Source organism: Lepisma saccharinum, chromosome 6 (genome assembly GCF_977018435.1).
Source record: "Lepisma saccharinum chromosome 6, izLepSacc3.1, whole genome shotgun sequence".
Lineage (NCBI taxonomy): Eukaryota > Metazoa > Arthropoda > Insecta > Zygentoma > Lepismatidae > Lepisma > Lepisma saccharinum.
Genome location: NC_139234.1, coordinates 51,597,284 through 51,612,138, shown reverse-complemented (window position 1 = coordinate 51,612,138; position 14,855 = coordinate 51,597,284). Strand labels below are relative to the sequence as shown.

Below are 14,855 nucleotides of genomic sequence, written 5' to 3'. Positions count from 1 at the left end.
TTACTCAGTATGTTCAATTTTTGTAGGTTTGACAATAAGACGAATAACAGCTGAAGATATATTTTTGGTTTCAGATGTTGTTAAACTGATTCGACAGATACCGGGTTCGAATCACGGCTTGATGTTCTTTGTGAGTGTTGCTTCATTGATTTCCTCATATCATCTGTGTGATATGTTTTTTCTAAGTGATATACTCTCATCTTCGCGATTAGCCAAAAGTGGTACAAAAGCGAAGTAAAATTTAAAAAATGAACCAAATCAACAATAAACTGTTTCGGTAGCCTATGAAATAAGGAACGTTGTTCCATAAAAAGTATCCCCCCTCTCTCACTCACTATTGGATGAATGAAAAACCGATAGTTTTACGCCGTAGAACAATTTATGTCTATCATCTGTATCACACGTTTCTCAAATATAAATGTGGTGCTGTAGTTAGAAGAAAACGAGGAATCCGATATAACGAATTTCGAGAATTCCAAAACAGTGAGCGTTCCAAAACGAATATTCGAATGTGAATAAATATTATGTAAATACATAAATTTAGTCAATTTTGACTACGTCATTTTTGTCAGTGTACGCAGATTTCTTTCCTCCAGTTTTCATAACTCGGGAGGGGTATTTGCGTTACTAACGCCTTACCTAAATTACAAGAGTAATTCCGATGTTTCTTCGTTACTTTGAGTTACCTTAGTAGCAAAGTAACAATAAAATATTATCTTTCGGAACAATATAACGGTAGCTTAACTCATTACGTCTATTTTAGTAACTTACGTCTCGCCTATTTTTTTTTATACATTTCCTAATAAAACATGAGTGTGGTGTTAAAGTAACAATAATTACCTCTTACTGTACAAAATAATTTGTTACTTGTACCGGCATCACAAGTAACGCTTTATTTCCATGTATTTCGACGCTTGAAGAAGCAATGACACGTTGTCATTAGAATAAGCTTGCTTTGGCGCGGTGTAAATAAAAAAAAGTCGTATTGCGGACTGGAGATGAAATCTGTACGAAGCCATCCAGCATCCCGCTGTATCCATTGTGCGAGGTCATCATCCGTTGGAATCTACTCACCCCTCCCCCTTCACTCCCCTACCCTGAACCCTCATCATCATCATCGTTGACCCCTGAATTTGAAGTCAACTTGTCACCTCTGCGAAGATGGCGCTTTGATCCAAATTGCATAAACAGACCAATGACATCACAGTTTTTTCTTTACACCAGACCATTAAAAGTCTACATCCGCGACAATACATGGAAAAGGCACGCACCTCTGCGTCAAGATGGGAGACCAAAACATTTCCCTGCTTTCTTAAAGTTATTATTAATTAGATGTCGCTGCAATTATGATCCAGAGAACCATGGTGCTAATTGGATATTCCGAGCAGTATAATTTTCCTTGTTGAATTTTATTTTTGCACTTCTATGTTCCATACAGTGTAGAGTATCACTATACGACTTCGCACACAGGCAAAGAACAAAGTTTATTGTGGTTTTGTTATTTTGCACTGCACGTCAGGGCCTTTTTAATGTTAATTATGACGTTGAGAACCGGGTGAAATACTGAAATTGTTCTGCATGAAACTTAATTTGTGGTTTTTTAATAAGATGAACATTTTCGTGCGAATCATTTGAAAATAATGCTCGCATACGTCATATCATAGCCCTTTATTTTTGCCAACCTAGCGAATTAGGCTAAAGCGCAAGTATCTTTTAAATTATTTTATTCACATCATCTTATTTTAACACATTGATATAGGAATTGATGGATGTTGGCTTTGGTGTAGTAGTCGAGTGGGTAATTCAAATCATGTTCAGAAAGTCTGAAAAATTTCTCGAAATATTGCAATCTTTGATTGACCAATTTGGTGCCTAACATTCACTAATCTTTATCAGATTGCTTTGATGAAATACCGTGCGTCCATTTCGATCTGCAGCCGAGAGATCGGGAGAAGCGTGGCGGGCGGCGCTGGCGGAGATGCCGACATTTGCGGCCTGAAATGCCCGCTTATTTTTATGGACATATGCAGACATTTATATAAATATTGCAAAACGAGCACTAACCTGTGTTATAAGAGTATGGTTTTAATTTTAGTAGCTTAGTGGCTGTATGTGCTGATGATTTTGACACTCCCATCTCCTGTGAAACACGGCGTAGAGGTTTGTTTGGATAACTTTCTAACGCTGCCCCAATTTCATCGAGTTCATCGAGGAAGCTCACGAAAACCATTGACTTTTTATGGTTTCGTCGGCAGCGTAATCTTGATACAGTGTTGCACATTCGAAACCTCCAAACGATCCCCATCGACACAAAACTCTTTCAAGGATATAAACTTAAGCAGGACGTTGCTGGTCAAAACTATGATTAAAATGTTTTATTATCTGTGACTCTTATCGTCACTTCTAAAGCGTATTTTTTTGTGTATATAATTGCAGAACTTGGATGAATTACAGATGATGAATTATAACCCAGGTTAGTGCTCGTTTTGCAATATTTATATAAATGTCTGGATATGTCCGTAAAAATAAGCGAGCATTACAGGCCGCAAATGTCGGCATCTCCGCCAGCGCCGCCCGCCACGCTTCTCCCGATCTCTCGGCTGCAGATCGAAATGGACGCACGGTATATTACAGTAATCTTAATCAAGCCAGCCTCCATGGCGCAGTGGTTACTGCAGGGCGCTACGAAGTCAGAAGTACCAGTTTCGAACCAGGGGTTCACTTCGCCAGCATGAACGTCCAAGAGGGGCCACGCCCCCTTTGTAAATGAAAGTTAATAAAAATATATATATATATATATATTTCACACATAGGCCTATAATTTCTTTTCAGTCACAGTAATTAACTGGAAGAGCTTTACGAGAAATTATCTTCAAACTGAAGCAGTGTTTTATGAGGGGAGGACACTATTATGTGAGGAAATATTCCTCGTTTTGCCCTCTCCCACTAGAAAACATCTCTTGCTTTCCCCTCCCTTAAAAAAATCAATGTTCATTCTCATCGTTGCAATTAACTCCAGGTAGAAAAGCAACGTAAAATAACCTAAAGAGAAAAAGAAAAAATCTACTAACGTTGATTTATTCATATCGTTCAACAATCCCCATAAAAAAAGTACAGTTTCAATGGTTAAATCTCAGAACTTTCACCAGTCGTAATAGTTTCCAACATTTTACAAAGATGGGAGGAAAATAGGGGTTCATTTTCTCAATAGTGTTGACTATCTCTTCGGCATTGATTCCTTTCAGGGGAGGGGAGTTCATTTCGAAGGAAACCAAAAAGCTATTCCAAATAATGTTTCATAGGCTACTATTTTCCCACTTTTGCAACTTATAAGGGGCAAATTCTCCCCTTTTTGCCCCTTCAACCCTCCAAAGAAACCTTCCCACCCTTAAAGTTGACTTAGTCTCTAATTCCCACGAAAAGAACCACAGGAAGTATAGTCCTTTCAATTCATGAAGTGACTTAAATTGTCGCTATGACGTATAAAGATCCCACAGTGTCCCAATTAAATTTGAATTTTGAAAAATTCATTAACTTGTTTTGATCACGCAATGAAACAGGATGACCCCGTACACCAGCTGTTACACGACAATATAAAGTTGTTTTTTCCTCCTTACTAACACATATGAATGTGAGTTTCCTTGTGTAAATTCGCAATTTAACTTGGATGAAATGGAGCACCAAAGGAAAGTCACAAACGGCTTTAATTTTTAACGTACCGTTAACTGTATTATCCAATACGTTTTCTTTATTGGATCTATTACTATGCATCCTACCTTAATAATCAAATTATTGAATTTCGAAGAGAATTAGAAAGAAAGTTTTTCTGTTCCCAAATCTGCCTTTCAATTTGTCAATACGGTTTCGTAAAGTTCACTTTATACTCAGATAGGCTAATCGCGACTGGATTTTTAACGCTAAGGCTTTTACATAATTTCAAGGATAATCCTAGTAATCTTCACACAGCAGTCTACATTTTAATATACTTTAATGAAAAACTTGAATAAGATTTCAAAACTTCATGTTATTTAACACAGTTATTTATTACAGTCACTTCTTTTCGTAATTAGTTCATGCAGTGTGATTTACTTGACATTAAATTGGTAACAGTGGATAATATTTTCGCGAAATACAACACATTTAAATTATATACAATATCTGTGTGTGTACCTGTAAAGCAGTAACAATTAAAGATTTGGGACAATCACAAACACAATCTAGAAATTAAAGTGGGATCGCTGTAATGCTCCCCTACCTGGAATCGAACCCGGGACTGCTTGATTCTTGTGACAACACAAGAATTGTTATCTGTCTGTTAATGTGAATATCCATGTGAGACATGATCGATTTCGTTTTGTGCATTAGATCAGGTTGCATTAGAAAATTTTAAACTTTTTACCAACAACCCCTGTGACTCTTCAAATCGACAATGGAAGTGACATTTTCCGTGGAGCTGAAGCTAGATATTTCTACGTTCGAATCCCAGAAGGTGGATTTATAAAATTCCGAGACTAGATTAACTTAAAAATAACAAATACACAAAGCAGCAAGTCGCGCAAGACAATACATACTGGAACACAAGTCAAGCAGCATCTTCGCTGGGCAGTATTCGAATGGGTGACCGTCACAATACCAGGTTCAATATACAACAAATAAATTGAGTAGGTCAAGGGCAGAATAAATTCATAGAATAGAAATGATCCGGTCTAGCTACTTAGCCTAAATCTAGTATAATATAACTCATACAATGCAATACCATGCCGATGCCCTATTAGCACAACCGTAGTGCGAAAAGGGAAAATATCAAGACAAAGCAAACCAAAACAGGGGGAGAAGGTCACAAATAACAAAACTAGAAGGCAGGGCAACAAATCTTGCCGAAACAAAAATGTAAAACCGTCATGATTACACCTGTCCCGTTCTTCTATTTAATATTATCACAAATATGAACTGCCCCATTGTTTTTTCTCTCTGTGTCCTTAATTCTCTGTGTACGAGTGTGCAATCATGTACTACAAATTATTCTGATAATTTTCGTGTATGCTATTAGGGTGAGCACCATAGGGTGTCATAATGCTATTTCCCGGTGAGCTAGAGCCCACCCTTGCCCCTCTGGTGGCATCTCTCCTAAATCAAAGAAAGATGCAACGCAGAGTGAAAAAACAAAACATTTAAAAATATACCCATTCCGTAAAACGAACTTTTTCTCAAACGAAAAGGACCATAAAATGAAAAAAAAATATTGAAAAAAAGCATACCTGCTGGAAATATGTGGTGACATTCATCTGGCCGCCATGATTAGCGGCATGGCTTGAAGTTAGAAGAAAAAACGCACAATCTCCAAACGAGATGTTAACACCTGCTCCGCTAACGACGAATTAACCAGTATATCCTGTGTAAGAGACAAAAAAGGCTATATCACTAACACAGCCGTCAGCTGGGGAGAAAAGACTTAGAAGCTTACCAATTCAATAAAGATAGACATTTATTCCCTGATGGGTGCAGGCTTAGGGCAGACAAGATCGGAAATGTAGGAAGTATTTGGGTAGGAAAAAATTCGTTCTAAATTCCTTGAACAGATGTTTTTACTTTTTCTGTTAGATTCTGGTTATAACTTAGACATATGTTGTTTATCCCATATGCAGTGAATAAGTGTTAGTTAATACTGCATTTATTCATCGTTTTTGCGTAATTGTTGTTAATTGCAATAAAATTACAATTCTTTTTAATTAAATCTTTAATTACTTTTCAACTAACTAATTTTACTAAATGTAACGTGGAACTGGTTACTTCTGCTTAATCATGGATCGGGACTAACTTTCAAATAAGTGACAAGTATTTGTGCTATGATTGAAAAGTAACTGGTGTACTAACTAGTACAGTATTAAAGCTCGACGAAAAGAGTTTTCATTGCATTTGCTACTTAATACTGTACTAGTGTCCAAAATAAAAGCAACAAACAGAAATCCTTTCCTTGTGTGATTTTTTTTGTTGATTAATTTTCTAAGTTTAACCTGTTGCTATCTTGAGTTTTTTGTTGATAAATCCTGACAGGGGTGCCCACAGGGGGGTTTTATGGCGCAGGTTGCGCCATCGAGATTTTTGGGGGGGAATTTTTCCCTTCAAATAATATACAATTCAACATTTATATCTTTTCCAAAATATATGTAAAAATTTTACACTTTAAATGCACCATATTTAATCTATTAGATGAAGAAATGGAAGTGTTTAGGGCATTATCGAAGGGGGGTATCGAACTCCTATATGTTAGGCCTTAATTGACACGTGGGTTCTGAGGGGGATTCTGAATTAAACTTGGGGGGGGGGACAGTATCCAATCTAGGTCTTAGATTATTTCGAGTACTTTAGTTAGGGTGAATTGAGCATTAAATTGAAGGGGATATCCAATTCTTGTGTATTACTATTGTCTTAGACTGTTGCGGAAATTCCAGTGGGGAGACTGAGAATTAATTTTTTGGAGGAGGAAATATCTACACTTCAATATTAACAGGAAGTCTAAAATTGGCATGGAAATTTTGGTGGTAGGATTGAGTATTAAATTTGAAGGGGGAGATAGAAAGCTCTTGATATAGTGTTAAATCTTAGATTGTCAAGGGATTTCTATAGTGGAGAGAGAGTTCGAACATTACATTTTGGAGACTGTATTTAGCGACATTTTATCCACACGTTTTCGACCCCGAATGTGCCAAAGGAAAAGCTGGAAAAGGAAAAGACTAAATATCTCGGGATCTTAAGAAAGTATTGACACCCCATTAAATTAATATTCTTCGAAGCCTGCAAAGAAATGGATGTAAAAATTTTCATTTAAGTTCACTTTATGCACTCTACGGCTAATCGGGACTGAACCTACAGTTTAAAGTGGGATCCACGCGATATTCTCGATTATGATGAACGATTTTAGGGGTGGTCTTGAGTGATGGCACGCCTGTTTAGGGAGGAGGGGCAGATCAGTTATAATGTTCAGTAAAGCTAAGAAAAAAGTTACTTTCGGCAGACACGCTGTCGTAATTAAATATTTTGTGGGGATTACGATATGGTTTAAGGGCGCGAATGATATGATTTGGGGAAAACACGTGACATGATTTTGGGGAGGATGTGCCTTTGGTTAGTTTATTTTCTATCTTAAACCAGTTGTCTATGACATCATAAATATTACTATCACCTGATCGTATTATGTGGTCAAATGGACACACGGGAAAAAATTTCCGTTTGTTGCTTTAATTTTGGACATTAGTATAGTTCAAATTGGCCCATTTATAATTTAAGGCTCAACTAAAATTGATCATGTCGTGTATTTGGCTCTAATGTACTATGCATTTCAAGCAAATAGTACGTTACAAAATGAAGTGAGAAGTTATGATTTTCAAACTAAATTTGTTGTGAAGCATTTTATCATATTTTAAAATAGATTACAATGGAAGAGAATGGTATAAATGGTTCCACTCTAGCCTACGACATCAGTTCTTCGTCATCAGTCTTAATCCAAGGAAAGTATGGTACAGGTGACTCAATGATGGACAGTGAGCCGACATTGGTTAAAAAATATATGACATCATGTGCTGTTTTTAAACTATGTAGGGTAGAAAAGCAGTCCTTTTGTCGGGTTTTTAATGCTTCAACGTAATAAGTGTTTTCTTCAAAACATTAATACTGTAGCGATTGTTTTTACTTTCATTTTTTTAGAAACATAAGCGTGCAATAAAAATGCGTTCGTAACAAATGTTAGTGCAAAACAGTAGAGCTTGAAACATGGACCGAGGAACACAACCTCTAGAATAATTCTAAAATTATAATTATGATAATGGTGTATTAAACACCTTTCCCCTCGCATTAAATTCAAGGTATAAATGTGTATGGTTACAGATGTAATTGCTCTTTCATAAAAGCAAATAAGTGTAACTATTACAGTGTCACTTCTAAAGTACGCTTGTGATGAAGTCATTTACCTGACTGGTCCACCTCGTCATTGTGACTTTTCGGTTATCTCATTTCCTGCAGTGTTGCTCACACCCATTCCTTTGTGCCAAATTTTTCACAAAAAAAAATCTTTATTGAACCACAGAATGGCGTGCTCAGAACCTGACTCATAACACACAGCATATGAAATAATGCAAAAAAATGAGTCATCAGGAAGCAATCCAGCCAATCTCCCACCTGGAAATGTTTCTCAACTATTTTTTCCCTGTTCGTACTAATCCGTGAGGTGCTTAATATCATATAGTTTTTAGAGTGTTTCTTTCTTTGACTTACATGACTTAATTTTTTGCGGCTACTTTACTTGAAGTTGGCCACTTAACCCTTTCGATCAAAGAAGACAAGACGGAGTTTGAATGCACGAAGCGAGTGACTATGCACTGTTGTTCATTTCGTTTATTTTACTTCGCTTTTCTGCCACTTTTGGCTAATTGCGAAGATGAGGGTGAGTGATGATATCATGAAATTGATGAGGGGACACACAAATAACACCCATGTCCGGGCCGGGATTCGAACTTTGAAAGGTTCAAACTACCACTCAACAATAAATATTTATGAACCTGGACTATCTAGTCTAGTTTTGGATTGTGTTGTTACTATTTCCAAACTATTGATATCTCTAATCCCCACCAACATTCCTGTGGGGTTCCTTATTGGGCAAAGAGGATGATGTGAGATCAAAATGTCACATGTCGAATAACTAAAAGACATGCACTATACATTTTCAGTGGATATGAGTAACACGCTATGTTCATAATGGCATACTTGCTACGTAAGAGTGACATACAAGCTTCCAAGCATGTAAGAACACACATAAACACACATACGTGTTAAAGCTCAAAAGCGTGTACTTGTGTAAGGAAGTTAACTGCATGACACACGATAAACACATCATATTGCTGACAATTAAAATATTCCTTCTTTTCGTGTTGTGAAATATTAAATTTAAACACACATGCAACCTGAGTACTATTTATATATTTCTCACAATATAGGTTCATACACAGTTTGACATATGTAGTACGCATTTAATTTTGAAAACAATTAGGATAAGGAAATGAGAGAAGAGAACACTAATAATAATCAAGTTAATTCTGAAAAGAGTAAAAATGACTTTTTAAAATATATACTGAATAGATTAGAACATTTGCACATAAAGTTAACTCACAAATACTAGCAATATTAATAAATATAAATGTAAGAAAGTGCAAACCCATTATTGTTAGTATTCTTATTAAACAGATCATCTTGACGTTATAGGAAGCTTTAAAAACTTTCTCACTGTTATTATAGCTCTCACCACGAAAACAGTCCAGTCAAGGTCAAAGCTTCCCCTTGCTTCCTCCACACTTCTGGCCCTCCAGGGTTGCCACACTTCTTCTAAGCTGCTCAGTCGATTGATTGATTGAATTGGTGTTTTAAGTCCACTTTGTGCACAGTAAGGACCTACAATTTAAAGTGTGATCCGAACCACTATTTGCCTCCCTCGGCTTTCGAAACCGGGACCCCTTGATTACAAGGCGACGACGCTACCCAGTGCCGGATCTTCAAGCCGCAAAAGCCCGCAGTGCGGGGGGGGGGGGGGGGGCGGAGACAGGTAAGCCTTAGGGGCCCCTCAGCCATTGACAGTATAGGGTTCGCGTATGTAAAAAATAAACGTAGTTACTCAGGGGTACAGAAACGAATACAATATATACAGGTAAAGTTAAAGCTCCAGATGCATATAACACTGTGCCATGAAGGCACATTTAGTAAATAGGGGGGGGGGGGGGGTGGTAAGGTCACACATATTTCCGATGTCGGCCATCTTGGAGGTGATGTGATCAGTACCACGGTGCGGCTGCCTTTACCGCCCCCCCCCCGATACCATTTGATTTTAAGCTGGGTTGGCCCTAGAGCCGCTTCATGCGGGGACAAAGCCGGAAAATTTCCGACCTTAGATCTCCCACCACAGATTTCCCGCGTGGCAGTCAGACTGGAATCAAATCAGGCTAGAATTTCACGAGAAATGCCGGGGTAAAGGTTCCCTCAACCAATCTTTAATCAGGAAAAAGTTACGACTGCATGATTGTAACGCATGTACCTATCATTTTCCAGGTGTGAGAAAACAGTGTATTATGTATATCACATAACCAACCCCCTTCCCATTTAAAAATTTTGAGTTGGGTGGGTGTAGGTAGAGGGGGGCTTTGGTAATATTTTGCTGGGAGGCCCAAGGCTTGTAGATCCGGCACTGATGCTACCACTGTGCCATCGGGGAGGTAAGCTGCTCAGTCGACACTTCGCGCGTTGTACAGTAAACGTTGTAATAAGTTATGTGTTATACAGCGTATATTCATACACTTGTATATTGAATTGTATCTTTTGCAAATATGATGTTTAAAGAAACAAACTGCCGGAGTCCTAAGTGAGGTGAGTGTATGTATGCGATTGAAATTGTTGTTTATTGGCAACACTGTAGGTGGGTGGCGTGACCTTGACAAGACTGTTTTCGTGGCGAGAGCTGTAGGAGAATCCAGAGAGAGATCGTATTGAAGAAACTCAAAAAACTGTAAAACGTGGCGTAAAAGAAAAAACATATCTTGTTTTCATGATCGTACCACCGAAGGCAATTTCGAATACCGGACTGGGTCTTTCATTGTATTTGTTTTTTCATTCATTTCATATATGCATCATCCATTTTCATCGTCGCGATTAATCAAAGGAGGAATAGAATCGACATTAAAAACAGACAAACACAAATAAGGAAAGCACGTCATACAACGTCAACTATGTGATAGTTTTAGGTTTATTTGATCCATAATTATGTGAAAAATAATACGTGTATGAAACATTCATTTAAATAAATATAACGGTCTGAGGGGAAGAGTTCTGACGTCAAGTTAAAAAAATAGTCATCAGACAGCAAAGCGTGACAAGACACGGTAAATGATTTATAGTTATTGCGTGATTGTGATGTCTTCCATTTGACACCGCTAACATTTTACCGCCCTGTCATGCTAACTTGCTAACTGACTACGCTTCTTCATTCTTTTCATCCTTCACAAACACTCAAAAAGACTAACATCTATGATTAATTCATCAGTTAATTATAATGAATAGTTCTTTCGAATTGATAGCATTTGAAAAATTGCCCCTTTTCACTTACTGAATATCGCCCTCTCTGAAAATGACGGAAATTATTTTCCTGCTCTATCTCTGGCAGACTTATACACGCAACAAGGATTTTTTAAGAAATTCACATTAGTTAGGTAAACAAAGAAACGGAAATCAACTGTATGAAATATGTTTAAATGTCTAATTTAATTAGCCTGGGAAGGTGTCTGATTGTTATGTACGTGTTATAATATTTCTTCATTTTCCATTCAAAACTATGAAGGTGGAAGAAAGACTGCACTAAGCTACCCTAACGTTGGTTTCAAATTATTAATTTCGTCAGGAAATATAACAATGCCCTTATCCTTATGCTGATTAGGATCAAATATATACTACTTTGTCTTGCACGAAAACTTTTTCTGCATGCACAATAATAATACACATAAATATTTTAAAATATGATTAAATAAAAATGTTTCACAACAGTTCTAGTTTGAAAACTTTACACATATACAAAATGACATTTAAAAAATAATATTCTTACTTTATTTTTCATCGTACTATGAGCATCAAGGGGTCAAACACACCACGTTGTCAACTCCTTCCAATTGACTAACACACATAAAGTAACAAATTATTAAATAAATTCCAAGTACATACTTCTTAGACACGTTTTTTAAGAGTCAGTCGTCATTTATTTGTCTATGTAAACATTTGATTTGGTGTACATCAAACTCTCACGTAAACAATTGGTACTCGCCATTATCATATAATGTACAGGGTGAGCCAAAAGTATCATTACCCGGTAGGTATGTGAGTCTGTGCTGTGGTAGTGGACACAACATTACGCAGGCACATGAAACAAGATTTAGGGTTGAAACCATTCAAACTATGTTTTGTCAATGAATTAAGTGATGAAGACCTGATGAATTTCACACCGTACCTGGAGGCGCATAATTCTCTGTTATGAAAATGATGGTTTTCACACCTCCTCAGCTTACTCTGTACATGAAGTTTATTAGAAGTAGGAACAATCTTTTGTAATACTTACATATACTTAAACATATATATTGCTTACATTCCAAGTGAAATGATGATATAATGTAATGTATCAGATATATTGAATTAAATATGGATCATACTAATTACTACTAATAATATTAACTTTTTAATGGCATTGTATAAAGTATATAATGCAGTTCTTCCCAACACATATTTACACTTTAATGTGTTTTATCCAATGATTACCATCTACTGGCAGCATAAACAATAAATGAGGAACTAATGTATACTTAATAAACCTACCATAACTTAAAATTACCTAGCAAATAGTGAATGGAAAGACACAAGTAAAAGCCATAGTATTAATTTAATATTAACATTCAGAATGCTCGAATCTGTCTGTTATTTGTCAATATTGAAACAGTTTGATGTGTGACATCAACTTTTAATTAAAATAGTCCAATATGGATATTCTCAAGTGTTTGATGGTCAGGACAGGATTCCGTTTACAAAATTTATAAACGAATATAAACTTTAATAAAACACGTGCCGATTTGGACTATTATTATATTGTTTAGATTGTATGAAATCAAAGAGTTGTATTTTTTACGAACGTGACTAAATCCATTGTTCTACAAACTACACATTGCAAGATATCACCAGAATATTAATGCAATTTTCTCTGAGTAAATCAATCTACCAAGAATGATAACAGGCAGGTTGCATTGCAGTTTCACAAATAGAATAGACGCAGCAAGTTTTTGTTTGCATCTCAGATTGAATACACGTACATGTAGATTGCTTGTTGAACTCATGTCATGTGGTAAGAGAACCATTTAAGAGAGGAAATACGCGGATTAACAGAATGTATCTATGCAATATTTTCTTCAATTTTCAGGTGATGAATACACGAAGGTTCCTGGATGGTACTCAAACGGTAAGTAACAGACCTTTACGTAGAATATTTTTAGTTGGAAAGATTGAATACGAGTATCTGTTTTAATAAATAGACGAGAAAGTGGTTATGCTATAACTTATCAAACATTTTAAAATCTCCAAATTGTTACTTTGGTAATTTAACAGGTGATGCTCATCATATTATTTTGGAATGTCATAATTAAACAGAGAAACGAAAGATTTTTTACAAAGCTTTATCTAAAATTAATGTGCCTTTACCCATAAACTTGACTTCAAACATCAGAAATTTGCATTGGATATTTGCTTGTTTGAGATAGGCTAATATGAAAATGTAAATTTGCTTTTCATAATGAATGAGTGAATGTAGTTGTATAAAACATGTTATTTAAGAAGGTATTTGAACTTAATGTGTAGAAATTTACCAATATATCAAAAGTGTTTGTCGATGTGTTCAAAATGTATGTTGAGAGTAAACAGCCAAATGTAAAGCTGTAAGTACAATAAACTATGTTTATGTTGATGAATACGAGTATTGAAGTTTTTGTAGATTTAGACAGATGTTTCATTGCAGAGAGTTTGAATTTTATAATGCTATGCAGACGTTCCCCATATGTGTGTGCTTGGCAAAAGCGTTCACCCCTCCCTCAGTTAATGATATTCGTTTACTTCCTATGGTCCAATAGCACAGCATGATTCCACCAGATAGTATTCTTTGAGTAGGTTTTGTCGCGTAAATCCTGTCCACCACTAATCTGCCCGGATGGTATAACATCCGGCGTTAGTACATGCCCTTCCCCATCAGTAGCGATATCAGTAACCATATCGAACTCTCCACATACTAAAGAAATGTAAAAACTACTTCCCTTTGCAGTTTCTGATATCGGACGATTTCGCATTATTAGCTTTTTTTACGTTGCCAGTCTTTCGCTTGGGGGTGGTACCAAGTCTGGCAATTATATCGCCTGACAAAAGCCAATAAGTAAAAATGCTTGTAGTATTCCTGAAGGCGGGGTGGGCGGGGGGAAGGGGGTTGCGTGTTCATTTACTTGTTTATCCGTGTGCTCGTGACTCAACTCCTTTATGGGGAAATTAATTGTTCCCTAATTGCTTTCGCAACAATAGAATGGCGGGTCTATTGAATGTGGACCAAAGTGTATGGTTTTATATTTTTCTGCCAGAGTCGTAATAAAATGCAGGTGGTCCGGTCGTGACAATTTATGTTGCAATGAACTACTGTTTTCAAGTTCTTTCCGTCCTCAACATCTCATCCCTGTAACTGTAGTTTTCGAGATAGGGTTAGGTCTCGTAAACACAAACTGATGGTTAAATCGGGATGAATTTTGCCAACCTCTGTGACGAAATGGTTAGGATGCCAGATATGGTAGGCTGGAATCGTGAACAAAACTGTTTGCCTCATTTTCTACCTCGTTAATTTATAACTTATCTCCATCATCGCGATTGTCCTAAGGAAGTAGAAAAGCGATGCAAAATAACTAAAATAGTGAAATATATCCGAATAAGCAAAACACACGTTAGATCTTTGGATACAATAAATTCTGTCTTCGTTACTCTAACGTTTTTCTGAAGATATCGAATGACATCTCGGTATTCAATGCATAATGTATGTCTTAATAAGTTAATATTAGTTTTTTTCCCATCTACCATTCTCATAGAGCTGTAAGGGGCAACCCTCTGGTAAGGATCCCGAAAATAAACCTCACTTCCACGTAACCGCCCCCGTGGCGGAGTGGGGGAGTGGTTAGCACATGGTGCTACAACGCCAGGGTTCCCGGGTTCGAATCCTGGCCTGGGCATTGATGTTTGTGAGTGTCCATTCATCAATT

General features: G+C 36.7%; 1 long non-coding RNA gene across 1 annotated transcript in view; it reads right to left on the bottom strand.

The window, feature by feature from the left end:
• The window catches only part of LOC145989387 (uncharacterized), a 65,289-nt gene that overhangs the window by 23,686 nt on the left and 26,748 nt on the right, over nucleotides 1-14,855 (bottom strand). Inside the window, exon 2 of the long non-coding RNA XR_014441832.1 lies at nucleotides 5,259-5,392. This is a non-coding gene — a long non-coding RNA (uncharacterized LOC145989387). The remainder of the gene's footprint in view (nucleotides 1-5,258; nucleotides 5,393-14,855) is intronic.